Here is an 18460-nt window from a genome sequence, read left to right as displayed (position 1 = left end):
TAGTGAACCAATCCACGCTGGTCTAAATAATAAATATTTTTGAAAAGTAAGTGAACGAAAATTCAAATTGTGAGTAAATGATGGAAACATTCAATAATCCCTCATTTGGAAGGTTTGAGATACAAACTGGAGATCCACAAACCTGGGAATCCAAATGTAACAATCATTTCCTTTGACGATACACTGAAGGTTTTTCCACCTGAGGAAACAAGACATTGATTATTATTAGAGCAGAAGCAGGTGGGAGTGGGGTAGGAAAACAAGATGCCGGGTGAGGAGGAGAGGAAAATGAAAAGATATACTGTTGTTGATTCTGATTCATCCGAAATGTTGTGTGGAAGGGAAATTTTGTGAAACAATAAAGGACGAGAACGCCACTCAGCAGAGCGCATACTCTCGCCGTGGGTCAAGTTGGAATAATACGTTTTGTTTAACATCCCCTCTCCCCAAAACAGTAAATGAAAAAGAAGGTAGGCCCTAACTGTCAGAGAATTAATTTTGATATATCTCGGAATTAGAGGAGAAAAACATCATTTAAGAATAAGAATAAAAGCTTTAATGCAGTAAAACAGGAAAAAAAATTCCCCAAAAAAATTCCTGGATCCGGAATAATATCCTGAGCTTCAGCAGAAACTAATCAATTCTTCCTTATCCCAAGGGCAATCATCACACCAACTTTCATCCAAATCCGTTCAGAACTTTTCCAGACATCTTGTTCACGAACACACGAACACACACACGATCGAATGCATTACTCCCTGGCAGAAGTAAAAATATACAATATGGAAGCATTATATTATCGGGAGTGTTGTTTGCACCTATCTACCTCATATCATGGGTGGCCTTCCTCCTCTGTCGCGTGTTTCCACGTTTACAAAGTGGTGAATCACAAGGCACATTTAATCCCCCTCGCTGTTCCAGTGCATCCTCTTCTGGTTCTGTTTCGTCCATCAAGGTTGAAGACCCAATGCAGACCATGGTAAGGAGCATCGCACTCAATATCAGCAACTTCATGATCCTGCAGCCACATTGGAGTGGGGTTTGTAATGGAGTTATACCAGAGATTATTGGTGTTATTTTAGAACAACAACGAAGGTTTGTAGAACATGGAATCCCCGTGTTAACCTGTATTATCAAACAAGAATACCTGTAGTTGTGTCGATATCGAGTAGGTTCTCTTATTTAACAGAGTAGCTGGGATTTGAGGGAAGAAGGACCAAGTTGAGAACATTCGGTTCCACAAATATTGAACTTTTGGATTGTTTTTGTAACTACAATTGAAATATAATCAATTAAGTTATTTTTATGTCGGTTTCTCCCTTAATCACGTGTTTGTGGTTACCTGCTCTGAGGTGCAGAAATGTTTCTAAACGAGGTTATTGATGAAGAGTTTTCCACACAGTACAAATGTCTAAATAACGAGGTTTCTGTGCAAGATCCACAAAATATGAACTGTATAATAGACTAATAATTATCATTTCAATATCATGGTGTGTACCTTGCTCAACTTCAGCAGTCCAGGTAAACTTCACATCAGTTCCAGACATAATTAGTGCACCCATCGTTCAACACCTGTGCATACTGTCAGAGGAATTTACAGCACTGAGGGATCTCAGGTGCACATTAAACACGCTTCACTCAATCACCGCCATGTTCTCTCTACTCTTCTTCTTCTTCTTCCAAAACTAACCTCAATCATCGAAGGTCCAGGTGTCCAAAGTGGGATTCGCCTCATCGTAAATACAGGAACAGGACACAACACGTGATCAATATGGTAAATAAAATCATCTTTGTTTGAGATTTTCTTCTCTTGTTTATCAAATTGAAGATTAAACAATTATCATTCTTCATGAACCACAAGATCCTTGTGTCTGTGTTTTCTTATCTTCTGGTAATTTCTTCACTATTTTTGCCATTTCCGGACAGTTTTCAGATAACCATGATGACGTAACCCAATGATCCTGTCTCATCGTAACAGAAGAGGTTATTTGTACCTGTTTTTTGTCTGCAGAGTCGAGGCTCATGGAGGAGCGAGAACGAGAACACAGAATGGACCAGGATATAACAGAACAAAAAGAAGAACAGAAAGAGAGGTGGGAACACACCTGGAGGAGGGTTGAGGGACAAAATAGCGGGAGACTCGGAGACATCATGGATGTGGGGAAGAATGAGGACAATGGAGGGAAGACCCTGGTTTCCATGGAATCATGTTGAGCAAGGTGTGAGGCAGGTGTGCTAGGCCGTAGGGGAGAGAAGTACTCCATCAAGAGAACAGTTTCCCAACACAGGTGTGAACAGGATGGACACAGCCGGAAACTCTCACTCAGAAATGGAAGAAAAAACTGTAAACTGGAAGAGGTGGACATGGGGAGAGTTAATTGTGGTGGAAATGTGAGGGTTGGAGTGAACAGCTCTCTTGAAGATCTTGAGTGAAGAATGAGATTGAAGAAACTCAGGAAGTTGGTTAAACAGGAGGGAAAAAGAGGAATGAATGAGTGGAGGTGAGTAGTGAATCTGGATTTGGGGAGTTTCACCAGGAGGAGGTCACGGGCAGGCTGCGGATGAAGACCATGCAGGTAGATGGGAGTTCAGGTGAACCAAGGAATGACTTTGCACGACGGGGGATGACAAGTCGGTGACTGATTTGCTTATGGAGAAGAAAAGGAAAGTCTCAACATGATAAAATATATTATTATGAAACAGCAGAACTCGATGTATCAAACACGATAATCTTAGATAAGGAAACGAATCACACGAGAACGAACGTTTCCCTAAACTTACCGACTGTTTTCAATCAAATGAACAGGATGGGTCAACAGCAGGTGAACAGGTGTTGAGATGATCTCCGAGTGCTGTGGATCTGAGTGAACCTCTTTTTATCAGAAACCAAATTGCTGATAATACCCGATTTGTATCTTCTCAATTTGTTAGTAAATCAATGCCAGGTAAAGCTGAATGCTCCAACAAAGCAGAAAATACCAAACACACATTTACATTTCAAAGAAACCCAAATACATCACTTGGGATATTACAACACAGGATGTATGTAAAGTGTTTGTACTCACAATGGAAGCAAATTATAAACTACACATGAAATCACAATTCATGAGAGTTTTCGGTCTGCATGGATCGTCCAACCGCCGAGCTGTGTGCACACTCTCCTGCAGGTACCGTTCCAGGGCTCGAATCTCGACACAGATATAAACAGTTATCCTGGTGTTTTACAAACAGGGAACCAGGGCAAGGTGTGTGTGTGTGTGTGTGTGTGTACATGTATGTGTGTGTGTGTGTGGGGTGGGGGGGGGGGGTTATGTGTCTGTGTGCATGTGTGTGTGTGTGTGTGTGTGTGTATATATATATTGTTACGGATCTCAGAGACGGCACTCCCCTTAGCAAGGGGGGGTTAATCCCCTTGGCCTGTTAAGCTGGCCGTCTCTAGTCCTGGTACTTATAACGCTCCTCTGCGGGGTGAAATTGGTCAGGGTTATTGGTCAAGGTATCCTCCCGAATACCTTTACCAATCCCTCCGCAAAGCAGGGAGACAAGTACCGCTCGAACCACGGACAAGATGGCATTTGCCGAGCGGTTTAGCAATCCGCGATTCGAGCCGTTAGCAATCGACTAACCCGATTCTGAGCGTTGGCCAAATCGTGCCACAGGTACCAATGGGGAAACGCCTAAAGCGAATGGATGAGAGGAAGCCAAAGAACCAAAAAGGGTAAAGGAAGAACACAGGTTTATTTCTATACTAAAAGAGGAAACGAAAGAAAGGCATTTACAAGTAGGAAAAAGCAGATACAAAGGGCAAACCTTAAAACAGTCTTAATTATCAACGCCCAGGACAAACACACAGACTTACATGAAAGGGGAAGAGCAGGCAGGAATGACTGGAAGGAATGAGAAAGCCCAGGCAGACGGTAGGCGTCGAGGTCCGGCTCCAGGAGTTGACTCGCGTCGTGGCGGGAAAACCCTGGCAGGCAGCGAGCGCGTATCGTTGACCGCGAGCGGACGTTGCATATAGCGGTGGGACTGGGATGCTCCGTATGTAATAAAAGGCTCGTGCCAACGCTCTCTCTCTTGAAAAAGATGGGGGAGATGCCAGTTCGTAGCGCACTCCAGCTCCTTCTCTTCTCATCTGTACCTTCTCACTCGTCTCTCTCAAGCAGTCCCTCGCAGCCGCTTTTATTGCTCGTGTAGAAATCAAGCCGCCGGCTCTGATGACACGCCTACCAGTTGGCTCACCACGGCGCTGGTTGGTCGGTAAGGGCTTGCTGATTCCACCTCTGATGATGCGTTGACGTGCCACACCTTGTTCTTGTGGCCCCGCCCCCTTCTTCCTTGGCTTGACCGCATGGCTTATGGCGGCGTGGTGCCAACAAACCGCCCAATGCAACGGTGGCAAACGCTGCTGGCAAGTGAAGTATCACAATTTGGAGAGAGCAAAATGGACGGAATGGGGCCTATCTTATTTGATGAATGCAATGCAGATTCAACTATTGGGAACAGATCCTTAACTGAAACACATAATAATGAAATAACTACGGAGAGGTCCTATGGTTCGCTACGTGTTGAACATGGACTAACTAGGGTGCGATCTTTAAAGCCAATTGATGGGGATATTTACAGGAGAACATTTATAAGGGAAACATTTACTAAAATTTACGAGTGAAGGTTCTAAAAACCGCAACAATATATATTGTTGCAGACGCGGTTTTAGATGTTAGTTTACCGAGCGGTTTGGTATTACCGCGTCCGAACAGTTACTCCCCGATTAGCCCGATTCCACCCGACGTTGACCAGATCGCCCCACAGATATTCAATCGGGAAACCTCTAAAGCGACCGAAAGAGAAGGAAAAGAGAAAAAGACAGAGTACGGAGGAAGAACAGATTTATTATACACACACAAGCAAAAAGGAAGAGCGACCAAAATTATTTACAAGCAATGGATGGAAAAAACAGTCACACAGTGCATCGTTAGCTTATTCTACTCAATTTACTTAATCCCAAGACAACGAGTAGGACAGGACGTTCACACTTACACAGGGGATATTGCAGGCAGGTAGGGCTTGAGGTGGATTGCTTGAGAGGGAGGCAAGGTCGGAGGCAGCAGCTCTCAATTCCTCGCGGTTTTGGCGGGAAAACCCTCCGTCGCGTATCCGCTGCTGTAGACGTCACGCGCTGGTTCGGCACACCTGCTCCTCTTCTTCGGGTGGAGCCGTCTCCCTCCTTTCAGCGCGTCTCTCCAAAGCTGGTTTCCTTGCCGAGTACCTCTCCTCTTTGGCTTGGAGCGTTTCGCATCTCACCGCTCCTCTTGGTGCCGCCTCTTCGCTCATCTCCCAGGTCATCTGGTAAAGCAGTCCCTTACAGTCGCTTTTATAACTCGGGGCGGAATCAAGCCGCCGGCTGCGAGGGCACGCCTACCGGGTCGCTCACGGCGGTGCTGTTTGGCCATGTGGGGTTGGCTCACTCCTCCCCTCTATGCCGAGGTGGAGACACGCCTTTCTTCTCCGAGATTAGCACATGGGCAATGGCGGCTTGCGGGATTGAACACAACTCGCACCCTTTTTAAAGGAACTTTGGAGAGCGGAGATGTTTGGGGAAATTGCAAGGGCCTATGCTTATTTTGTTTGATACAATGCAAAGTCAATCTAGTGGGAAACACATATTTAGCCTACATAGAATAAGGAAATACACTATTTAAAAAGATATATCGTGACCTGCGTGTAAGTTTCATGGAATTAACTAGGAGGATGGCTGCGACCATTATTTACATTAACAGGGTGTTACACATAACAAAACCATACTTTTTTTACATTCGTTACACTTCCTCCAAAATTGTTACACTTCTTAAAAACCGTTACACTTCTCAAATTCGTTACGCTTCTCACAACCGTTACACTGCACCCTCCTTTCTTCAGGCCCGTCCTCAGGCCTACTAAACTTTAACTTAGTGTGACACGTAGGTGTAATTCCCTCTACAATTAACCTGACCCTGAGTGTGACAATCTTAAAACACAAATAAGTATGTCCCCCTATTGCATTGCACCCTATCTAACAGACTCAAGCCCACAGCTAACCGAATTACGGAATTATTCTCAAACTATACACTTACGGTGGGGAGCATTATTTACAATGACGTGATTTCTTATTTACAACGCAACCCAGGACCTGTGTTTTTTTTTGTTTCTTTCTTAGTGAACAAGAAAAAGAAATTCCTGTTGGGAGGGAGGAGACCGCACGCATTGCATCGATGCACCAGTACCAATACCACCAAAGCACCCAAAAGCACCAAAAGCACCACAAGCACCACAAAGCACCAAAAGCACCACTCAGTGCGCAGTCACCATGGTTCATAATAAACACAACAAAACAACTGGTGGTGGTTTTCTCTTTCTCTGCTGGGCCGATGTTCTTCCCGACGTCTTCTGGCTTCATGCGGCCTATTTGGACATAATAAAAAGCACAACTTGTGTTCGTTTTTATTTAGGGCCTCAGGGGCCAACTAAGGGTGGTCCACCTGTTTGGCATAGGTGCCACCTTACCGAGGTCCGCAAGCAAGATTCCCTGGCCACTATGGCCGGTCTCCAACAGAGGTGCCCTGCCCCAGAACCTGGGGTCCATCAAGTGGTACTTGGCCGCAGAACAGCGGTCCATAAAGTGGTACATCAACGCAATGCATGCTGGTTCTGGGAATCTCGGGCGCACAATGGCCACCTCACGCACGCTCCCCTCGGCACCCAATGGCGCACAGGTCATGTGGGAGACAAAAGAAAGACAATTGAGCGAGGGGTAAGGTCACAAGGGTACACGTTAATAAGGCAATGCAAGGCGAAATGCGTATGGAGGGCGAAGTGAGAAAGCTCGTCCCTACCGTACGTCACCCCCCTGTCACCTACACTCCCTTGCCCTTACCCCATATTTACAAAATCTACCCATTTACAAATTCGTCACTACTGTCACGTCTTCCCCAAATTTCCCCTATACCAAATTCGTCTCCACAATCCCTCTACTTCAAAATTTGCCATCACCAAATTCATCATCAATCCTCATAAGGAGGCAGAGATGGAATTACGCACAATGTCACACCCACGTCATGATGCGTCTCACAATCCAAAACATTTGCATTAATGAAAAATAATAAAACATGGCATGGTGTGGAGTACCTGTCACCTCAGGTGAGTGGATGCAGATGGTGCGAGGAGACTTCATCCTAACTACTTTCTAAATGACATTAACACACTTTACACTACCCGGGGTCTTTCCCTGCCAATCCATTGGCCACTTACACTATGGGTTCTAAAAACCAATTCCCATTGACCAAACTGTGGTGCTTCTCAATTTGGGGTCTCACTCCCCCGATTCATCTCCCGGTGCCTCGCACAATTTCTGGGCTGCGACGTGTAGCTCTCCCAGCAGGTCTACCCACCTGCACACCTCCACCACTGCAGTTGCCACCCGAGCTTACCTAGCTCCTCACCCTAACCTAACTAACTGGGGAAGGCACTCTCCTGTCTCTGTCACCCCTTGGTGCCCTCTGGCACTGGGCTACCCGGGTCCGTCCTCCGGATCCTCGGGCCCCATCCACAACAACTACTACCGGCTCCCAGAGCCCACCTGCGGCCTCACCTGGCCGACATCCTCACAGTGGTGGAGCGCCCAAACCAACTACACACACTAACAGGCTACACGCCCAGCCATTTCCACAACACTAATGCACCCATCCAAAGACCATTCTTTCACCCACACCACAGATGCCAATATCCAACCACAATTTACCTGTACCCTCTACCTAACACTTACACTACCCACCCCGGGTATCCGTGATGGGGGTCCACTCTTCCCCCATTCACACCTTCGCACCATCCACTCCACTCCACAATTTCCACCATACTCACTCCACGACCATCCATTCCAATACTCCAGATATTCCACACTACCATTTATTCCACACAGCCACATACACCTGTTGTTGCACACCTGTGCCCTCACACCTGGTGCCACCTGCACCCTCCTTTCTTCCTGGACCATTTGGTCAGCACAACACGCAATCACCACTACTCCCTCATACACTGCTCCATTCACCTGTTCAGTTGCACACCTGTGCAATCACACCTGTTCAATCTTCACACACACGGCATCATCTCAGCTAACTACTCCCTTCTGAAACTTGCGCTTCCCAGTCGTCCCTTTAAACTATTGCGCTCCCACGTCATTATCAACCACACTAAACTACCTGCGTCCCCACTACAGGTATCAGTCACTATCTAAACCTTAACGTTACCTAATGTCATCTTCGCTAGATCCCTATCAATATAACCAAGCCCTCCCTGGCTCGGTTGTCATAGCCACCCCATAAACTATTGCGCATTTGCCCCCACTTCTGTGAGGGATGGTGGATTTGCCAGCCCACCACATCGGGGGTCTCTCACTATAAATTTTGCTCGTCCAAATTCCAACCAATTCAAAAATTTTCCATCTACTGCCAATTCTACCCACTATTATCAAATCTTGTTTTTTTTTTCTAATTTCGGGGCCAAAACACTATCCTCATCACCCGTCTACTTATTACATCCTCTCGGTGCACCAATTCCCTTCTAAAGCTCGGCTTCGTACAGCCGAGCAATGAACGCGGGTTCTTTTGTGCCAGCGGCTGGATGCGTCCGGCACTCGGTGCAGGGACGGGGGCTTACCCGGGCCGAGATCCCACGCACCACCTCGGCGTGGAGCCATCCAATGTCCCGATCTCGACCTGCCGGCACGTCTCAATAGAAAGTGGTCGCCATGACGACCCTTCCTATCGGGCTGCCCGCTCTGCCTAGTGGAGCCCGGACGCGGCCGTTCCAAGCGAGGCACAGCGTGGATCGCGTACGGCGGTTCTTTCGAAACCGCCGTGGTTCGGATCCCCGCTGGTCCTCGCGGCACGCGAAGCTGCCCGACGCGCACCGAGGGCCCGATTCGGCTATAAGTCGTTCTAACCTCTAACCTGGTTACCGTCGATGCCTCACCTGGATGCTTACGCACATACGCTACCCCTTCCTTGCTCATACCTCCAGCTGTTTCCATGCTCCTCATCGTACCTTTTCTTACACACCTCGGTACACTCATTCCGCTCACCGACTTGGTCACACACCTGCCCACCGAACACCTTGGCACACATTCGTCGCTCGCACACCTCACCAACACACCTCTTCGTGCCCCCTCCTCGGTCACCTCCTCTGTGACTATCACAGGTGTGCTCTTACTCACACACCCAACCACGTGCCTCATGACCAACTCAAATGTGCATTCCCACACACGCTCTACCATTCCAGGTGTGCATCCTTCCATTCCAGGTGTACATCCTCGCTCCCCTGTCATAACCAACTCACGCTCTGTTTCACTCTCACTACTCTCACCTCCACTCTCGGTCGCGCACTCACCCTTACTCTTGACAGCACACTCTTTCCTCATGCACCCGTCCGTTACACACCTTTCTCGCGCACACTCTCCCGTTACATCCTCTGTAACCCTCACCACAGGTGTGCATTTTCTCGTTACGTCCTCTGTAACACTCACCACACCGCGCTTCCATGTACCCCCTCGCACACGCGCTTCGACCAACTCACTCTTGACAGCACACTCACTCCTCGGCGTGCACTTTTTCCTCACACACCCCATGGTCGGACATTCTCGCACACCTCTTTTTTCGCACACCTGACCTGTCACACACTTCACCAACGGCCTTTCACGAACACCCGGATCCAAACCAATCCCCAAGCCGACTGAAGCTTTCCTCACATCATATACATTGCCACTCACCTCCGTACCTCGTCTCCGCACCTCCTTTGCCACCTGCAAACTCTTTATTTGGTTAGTGAGCATCACCTTATGAGTTGAGCACCGACCTTGTACATATTCCGCTATCTCCTCCTTTATTTCTCTCTTAGTTTCTGTCCGTCTCTTCTTAATTTCACTCACCTCTTCTTCCACTTCCTCTAATTTTTGTTTAACCTCTTTTATTTCTCGGTGCGTCTCCTCAAGTTCGTCCTCTAAGGCTACCGTGACCGTCTCTATGTGCATCCTCACCTGCCGGTCCTTTGTCTCCATTATCTCTGTCACCTCGTCCACCCTCATTGTCAGTTCCTCACGTACCATCTGACATTGCCTCTGTGTCGCTATTAATTCGTTTTTAATTTCTTTTTGTGTCGCCTTTAACCCTCCTAGTACCGCAGTGTTCCTTTGAACCTGCTCCACTAACTCCGTTTGTCCCTCTGTCAGCTGTTCCACCTCCTTCGTCAGATCTTCTATTCCCCCCTGTAACCTAGCCGTATTATTTCTCACCTCTTTCTCCATACGCTTCTCACCTCGCTTTACCTCCTCGCGTAGCCCCGAGACCTCCTCCCTCATCTCCTCCCTTTCTTTTGTAGATGCCGCCCTCATCTGTCCCAATTCATCCCTCTGAGCATCCAGTTTGGTTTCTACCCCGATTTTTACCTCCTCTATCTGCTCTCCCATTTGTTTAATTTCTCTGGCGGATTGCTCCCCTATCTCCCGCAATTTGTCCTCCATCCTATCTTCTAGCCCCATTAACCCATTTTTCATCCCCTCTATCTGATTCTCCTGGGCAGCCATTCTGTTTTCTACCCCCGTTAACCCATTTTTCACCTCTTTTATCCCGTTGTCTAACCCCTCTAAATTATTGTCTAACTTCCCAAATTTCTTGTCTAACCCCTCACCGGTACCCCTCGCTTCGTCCCTCATTACCCCCATTTGGCCCTCTAATCGCTCACTATCAGCCCTCATACTGTTTTTCAAACCTCCAATTTGGTCTCCCATTTGTCCCATAAGGGCCCCCATCATTCTGTTTTCCATTTCTTCATTATTCTTGTCCATAAGGGCCTTCATTTGTATAAAAAAAAGGTTCAAATCCACCAGCGGCGCTGCTACGGTCGCGGGCGCGGTCGCCATGTGCGAGGCGCCATGTTGCGCGTCTGATACCCCCGCAACCACATTGCTATTTTTCTCCTCCTCCCTTTCCTCCACATACATTTCCCCGAGGTCCTGGGTCGATTCCACCCTGTCTATCTCTCCCACCGACATCCGATCGCCTTGATTGTCCATGGCGCGATCTCAAAATTCGGGTTTTGCTTTAAAACAAAACAAATTTCGTCAGCTCGTAATTTTGACCAAAAATTTTTTCTACACGTTTTAAAAATTTGGTTCGGGCCTCGAATCTCACTCCCCGACACCAATTGTTACTTAATAACACAATTGGTGTTCCAAAATTTGGGCCTAACAAATTTAGTCCCAGGTCCGAATCCCACTCCTGACACCAATTGTTGCAGACGCGGTTTTAGATGTTAGTTTACCGAGCGGTTTGGTATTACCGCGTCCGAACAGTTACTCCCCGATTAGCCCGATTCCACCCGACGTTGACCAGATCGCCCCACAGATATTCAATCGGGAAACCTCTAAAGCGACCGAAAGAGAAGGAAAAGAGAAAAAGACAGAGTACGGAGGAAGAACAGATTTATTATACACACAAGCAAAAAGGAAGAGCGACCAAAATTATTTACAAGCAATGGATGGGAAAAACAGTCACACAGTGCATCGTTAGCTTATTCTACTCAATTTACTTAATCCCAAGACAACGAGTAGGACAGGACGTTCACACTTACACAGGGGATATTGCAGGCAGGTAGGGCTTGAGGTGGATTGCTTGAGAGGGAGGCAAGGTCGGAGGCAGCAGCTCTCAATTCCTCGCGGTTTTGGCGGGAAAACCATCCGTCGCGTATCCGCTGCTGTAGACGTCACGCGCTGGTTCGGCACACCTGCTCCTCTTCTTCTGGTGGAGCCATCTCCCTCCTTTCAGCGCGTCTCTCCAAAGCTGGTTTCCTTGCCGAGTACCTCTCCTCTTTGGCTTGGAGCGTTTCGCATCTCACCGCTCCTCTTGGTGCCGCCTCTTCGCTCATCTCCCAGGTCATCTGGTAAAGCAGTCCCTTACAGTCGCTTTTATAACTCGGGGCGGAATCAAGCCGCCGGCTGCGAGGGCACGCCTACCGGGTCGCTCACCGCGGTGCTGATTGGCCATGTGGGGTTGGCTCACTCCTCCGCTCTATGCCGAGGTGGAGACACGCCTTTCTTCTCCGAGATTAGCACATGGGCAATGGCGGCTTGCGGGATTGAACACAACTCGCACCCTTTTTAAAGGAACTTTGGAGAGCGGAGATGTTTGGGGAAATTGCAAGGGCCTATGCTTATTTTGTTTGATACAATGCAAAGTCAATATAGTGGGAAACACATATTTAGCCTACATAGAATAAGGAAATACACTATTTAAAAAGATATATCGTGACCTGCGTGTAAGTTTCATGGAATTAACTAGGAGGACGGCTGCGACCATTATTTACATTAACAGGGTGTTACACATAACAAAACCATACTTTTTTTACATTCGTTGCACTTCCTCCAAAATTGTTACACTTCTTAAAAACCGTTACACTTCTCAAATTCGTTACACTTCTCACAACCGTTACAATATATATATATATATATATATATATATATATATATATATATATATATATATATATATATATATATATATATATATGTAAATAATTCTCATCATTAAAGGTTAAAGGTAGCACCCTTAGATAGGACACAGCAACACGTAGGCCACCATAGGAATTTTTTTTTTTTTTTTTTTTTTGTATACTGAATCGAGGCTCGTGAAAGAGCTAACATTTACTTCACAAACAAATCAACCAGACAAACAATATATATAAAAAGAGGGAGCGGTAAACAAGATGGGGAGAGAAGGGGAAGCACACAAACACAACATTTGAGAGCAGGGAGATGTGTGGAAGGGAGAGCATTGGGGGGAGGAGGCGTGGGAAGGGGGGGGGGGGGGGGGAGGGAGAAGTATAAAACACAAGGACACCAAGGACTTCCAGGACAGAAGTTGGTATTTCAAAAAAGTGGAATTGGGGTGAAATTAGCGGGGGTAGAAAAGATCAAGGTTTTGGATGGGGGAAGATAAGAGATGGTGGTGAGCAGCTGTTTTAAAGACCTGGAGGGTGGAGTGGGATTGAAGAGAGTGAGGGAGTTTGTTCCAGAGGCGGGAGAAAAGAGGCATGAAGGAGTGAAGGTGAGCAGAAAGTCTTGATTTTGGCAGTTTGACCATAAGAGGGTTGCAGGCAGATCTTGTGCAACCTGTAGGAATATTTGCGGGACAGAGCCCAGAGTGAGCTGGGGGGGCAAGGCCAGAGAGGAGTTGGTAGAAGACGGAAAGACCACCAACCTCCCTGCGGTGAGTGAGTGAGAGGCCCTTGGAGTTAGCTTCATCGCGGGAGATTCCAATGATTCTGAATGCTTTGGTTTCAACAGCGTGAAGACGAGCTAGGTGTGAGGCAGGAGCACCAGCCCGGAGGGGAGAGCAGTATTCCATTGAGCTGCGGATGAAAGCCTTGTATGTGGTGAGGAGCTCAGGTGTGCCAAGGAAGGACTTCGCACGACGGAGGATGCCCAGTCGGCGACTGGCTTTGAAGGCCAGATTTGAAATGTGGTTTTCCCAGGAAAGATCATGGCAGATAGTGAGACCCAAAAGCTTGAGTGACAGAACTTCTTGGAGAGGATTATTCAGAAAGTGGATGGGAGGGTTGTCCAGTCGGTCTTTTCGGAGAGACATTGTAAGAGTGTGAGATTTGTCAGGATTGAAAGACATGTTCCACTTGTTTGCCCAGTCTGTGATTTTGTCCAGGTCTGTAGATTGTGAGGAGGCTGCAGACTGCCGATCTGAGGGATGACGAATGGAGCGACAGAGAGTAGAGTCATCAGCAAAGAGATACAGAGGATTTTCAAGAGAGTCAGAGAGATCATTGATGAAGACCAAAATTCCAGTTATTTCATTATTATGTGTTTAGTTAAGGCTGGGTTTCCAATAGTTGAATCTGCGTTGCATTAATTAAATAAGAGTAGGTCCCAATTCCAGCCATTTTGCAACCCCCCTCTCCAAGCGACGCCATTACGCGCCTCTGCCAGCAGCAGCCGCCTTAGCGTTTGCTCAAACGACGCCATTAACCATGCGGTCGGCCCGAGGGGGCGGACCGGCAAGAAGAAGGTGTGGCCCGTCATCCAGCCGTCAAAGGCGTGGCCGGTAAGCCCCCACCAGCCAACCAGGGCTGATGTAATATGACCGACGGGCGTGGTTTGGCGTAGCGCGGAGTGTAATTGTCGCGCGTTATATAAGCGCGAGCGCAAAGCCCTTTGACGGACTGCGCCACGGACTGCGTGGAGACGTCTGATTGTAACTGACTGCACCATGGACTGCGCCGAGGACTGCGCTGAGGACTGCGCCGAGGACTGCTTTTTATAGGACTGCGCGGAGACGTCTGATTGTAACGGACTTCTTTCGGAGGACTTACACGGTGTTGGAGGCGCGCACATTTGCAAAGAACTTCATGGACTTGTTGGAGGCACGCGCATTGAAAGAACTTTGAGAGGGAGAGCGTTTGGCACGAACGTACAGTTATTACGTACGAAGCATCCCAGTCCCCCTGATATATGTAAGGTCCGCTCGCGTTGAACGATACGTGGAGCTGCCTGCCGGGTTTTCTCCCGCGGAACCGGAGCCTCACCTGGAGCCTGGACCCCATCACCGGATCCTCTACCTGGACCTTCCACCCTACCTGCTACAATCCCCGTGTGAGTGTGTGTGTTTGTTCGGGGTCATAAGTTAAGACTGTAATAAGACTGCCCGGTGTCCTGCTTCTTCTTCTTCCTTTCTCATATATTCCTTTCTTTTCCTCTTTTCTCTTCTTGTACAAAATTAATAAATTACTTGTTCTTCCTGGTTTTCCTTTTATTCGATCGCATTCGTCTTTTCTTCCATTGGGTAAATGTGGCACGATCGGAACCGCTATAATCGGGTTTAGTCTCATTGTTAACGGCTTGGATCGCGGATTGCCATCCGCTCGGCGTTTTCCATCACATCCGTGGCTCGAGCAGGAGTTATTTCCCTGCTTTACAGTCGGGTTAGTAAGTAGGTATTTGGGACTGCCTTGACCAATGACCCTAGCTAATACCGACCAGAAGGAGCTTTATAACTTCTAAGGTCTCGGGACGGCCAGCTAAAAGGACAAGGGGATGGATTAACCCCCCCCCCCCTTGATAAGGGGAGCACCGACCCCCGAGATCCGTAACAATTGGTGTCTGGGAGTGGGATTTGAAGCCCGAACCAAATTTTTTATCATCTGAACAAATTTGGTCAAAAATTCCAGCGGCCGAAATTTCATTAAAACATCCAAATTGAATCGTGCCATGGATAACCAAGGCGATCGGATGCCGGTGGGGGGAAATGAGGGGGTAGAGGAAGGTTTAGAGTCAACCCAGGACCCCAGGGAAGAAGTGGGAGTAATGGAAGAGGGAATGGAAGAAGGTGCGGTAGTGGGGGTTGCAGGCGCACAAAATGGCGGCGCCGCGCACATGGCCGCGGTAGCCCAGCCCGCGGTGCCAATAGATATGGGCTTATTTATGACCCACATGATGGCCTTTATGGTCAAAACGGAGGATAGTCTAAAAAAAATGAGTGGGCAACTGGACACCCGAGGGGAGGAAATAAAAGAGTTGGGGGACAACTCCACTCGGGCCATAAATAAATTGGAAACTAGAATGGGAGAGCGATTGGAAAGCCAAATTGGGGGATTAGAAGGCAAATTAGGGGGTCAATTGAAGGACGTGGGTCCAAGCCAGAGAAATTAATGAGGAGTTAACGGGGTTTGGAACCAGAGTGGGCGGCCAGATAGAGCAGATGGGGAGAGACATAGACCGCCGGTCGAGCGGGAAAGGTACACGGGTACGCGACGAGGTAACGCGGCTAGAGGAGCGCGGGTTGAGCGAGGCTGAGCAAGGCGCAGGTAACTGGACGGGTATAGAAATCGCGACCCGGGGTATCGGGAAGCCGGCGACCACCGAAGTAGAGAATTTTATTTTATTAGCGCCAGCGGTCGTCGAGCTTAACAAGGAAAAGACATAAAATTGGAAGCAATAGTGGAAATTGGAGAGACGGCGGACTTAGAAGTGCAATTGCAGGAGGAAGTATCCGATGGCCAGTAGTAGTGGAATATGTCCAAAGTCTGTGTTCGCGTCATGATGCCGTACTTGCTAACCCTTATAAAGATTTGCAGGTGCGTGTGGAGAAAAGGATCCCAAAGGTAAGCTGGGCTGTATATGGTGCAAAAAGGTTTGGCGCGAAAGGAGTTTTCACGCGCTTGGGATCCAGACGGCACCCGGGCGTTCGTGGAAGGTCCTTTGTGCGCTGTGTAAAAGTGAGATGTCCGAGAGAAAATGGCACGCGTGTGGGAACGGCGCCAGAGCGAGAGGGTGAGAGTTGAGAATGAATGCACAATAGAGGGTATGTGTGATGAATGCGGTACAGAGTATGCAAGTGGGAGTGAGTGTGGGATGGATATGGATGGAGAGAGTGTGCGAGGATGCACACCTGGGATGGTGGTGAAGAGTGTGCGGGAGAGCACACCGGAGCGCGTAATTGGGTGTGCGACGAGAGATTGCACACCCATGGGTAGGTGTGCACTGAGTGGGTGGATGTAGAAGTGCACACCCGGGAGCGTTACGGAGTACGTAACGGAGGAGAGGTGTGTAACAGAGGAGTGTGTGATGATGGAGTGTGTGAGTAGAATGGATGCGCAAGAATGTGCACAAGAGGAATGCATGGAGTGTATGGAGACGCCTGGATGTGCGAGTGAGAAACGGAACGCGGGTGAATGTGAGCATGAGACTGGAGCATCGACGCTGACCGGGGCAGCGGTTAGGCTGACGGACAGCCGACGCGAGCTCTCGAGGCGTGGTGCACTTTGTGTGCTGCGGGGTCCGGCGGGGATCGTTGCCGCGTCGCTCCTGCACGGAGCGCCGTGCACGATTCGGGCCAGGTCCCGACCTGTATGGTCGGTGCCGCGTCGTAGAGGCGAGCGGCGCGATTCCGGGGGAGAAGGGCCAGGTCGGACCTTCGCCCCCTGGCGGGGGCGGTGTTAGGACCGGACGAGGTTGGGTCATCGGGCCGGAGACCGCAAGGCTCCGCGCCGAGATGGACCCTGGAATCTCGGTCCGACAAAACCTCCTCCCCTGAATCGACATGCCGGATGGACCCAACCACCAGGAGACAGACCATCCGCACGCATAGCCGGCTTTTCGAAGCCGAGCTGTGGAAATGCATTCCCGCACGCACCGAGAGGCTCAGAGTAGTGGACTAATGGCGATAGTGATGTAGAGGGATGGTGGCTCTACCATCCCTCACATCCTTTTGTGGCAGAGGAGCTATAGGATTATGGGGTGGCAGTACAACCTAGCCCGGGAGGGTTAGGATAAATGTATAGGGACCTAGAGATGACTATAGGTTACGAAGATTTAAGTAGTGACAATGTACAAGTTGTGGGGACGTAGAGTAGAGTAGTTGGTTAATAACGACGAGGGATGTGCTTAGTATAAGGGATGACAGGGAAGCACTAAAGTTAGAGGGAAGGAGTTAGCTAAATGATGCTGTGTGTATGAGCTTGAAGTTTCAGTTACGGATGAAATGAGGTATTGAGAGGAATTGCTCGTGAATGCTGTGTGTGTGAAGAAAAGTGTATGAATGGAGTATTGTGGATGTGTGTCATTGCATATTGAGTGAATGGCTTGCATGGCGGCAAGTAAGAAATGGTATGGAATAAATGGTCTGGAATGAATGGTGTGGAGTGGATGGAGTATGGAATGAGTGGAGTGGAGTGCATGGTGCGAAGGAGTGAATGGGGGAAGGATGGACCCCTTCATGAGTACCCGGGGAGGGTAGTTTAAAAGTAGGTAGAGGGAGTAGGAAAATTTGGTTGGATATTGGCATCTGTGGTGCTGAAAGTAGCAGAGTACTGCTTGGATGGGTGCATGAGTACAGTGAAATGGCTGGGCGTGTGGCCTATTAGTAAGAATGGTTAAATGGGCACTCCGCCACTGGCAGTCTGTGGGCCAGGTGAGGCCGCAGGTAGGCTCTGGGAGCCAGTTAGGGTTATGAGTAGTGTTCAGTGGGAGCCAGGTAGTAGAGTTAAGTGGGCCCGTGGATCCCGAGAGAGGACCCGGGTAGCCCGATGCCAGAGGGGGCATTAGTGGGGTAAGGGAGCCAGAGGGCCTTCCCCAGGTTAGGGTGAGGAGCTAGGTAAGCTCGGGTGGCAACGACAGTGGCGGAGGTGTGCAGGTGAGCGGACCTGCTGGTGAGCCACACGACCCAGCCCTGAAATTGTGCGAGGGCACGAGTAGAAAAATCGGGGGGAGTGAGACCCCAAATTGGTAGGCACCACAGGGATGGTCAATGGGAATTGGTTTTTAGGACCAGATAGAGTAAAGATGGCCAATGGTTTGGCAGGGCAAGACCCAGGGTAGAGTAAAGTGTTAATGTCGTTTAGAGGATAGTTAGGAGAAAATCTCTTCGCA

The 18460-nt window shown here is 48.7% G+C and overlaps 1 long non-coding RNA gene across 2 annotated transcripts in view; it reads right to left on the bottom strand.

The window, feature by feature from the left end:
* LOC137428716 (uncharacterized) overlaps positions 1 to 2924 on the bottom strand; it is a 56930-nt gene extending 54006 nt beyond the window's left edge. For both annotated transcript variants that reach the window (XR_013623435.1, XR_013623434.1), the window contains exons 1-3: positions 2782 to 2924; positions 827 to 1018; positions 143 to 199 (exon numbers count right to left, since the gene is read on the bottom strand). This is a non-coding gene — a long non-coding RNA (uncharacterized LOC137428716). The remainder of the gene's footprint in view (positions 1 to 142; positions 200 to 826; positions 1019 to 2781) is intronic.
* Positions 2925 to 18460: the final 15536 nt, after the last annotated feature.

This window comes from Myxine glutinosa, chromosome 5 (genome assembly GCF_964187855.1).
Source record: "Myxine glutinosa chromosome 5, kmMyxGlut1.1, whole genome shotgun sequence".
Classification (NCBI taxonomy): domain Eukaryota; kingdom Metazoa; phylum Chordata; class Myxini; order Myxiniformes; family Myxinidae; genus Myxine; species Myxine glutinosa.
This window is presented reverse-complemented; position numbering and strand designations above follow the sequence as displayed.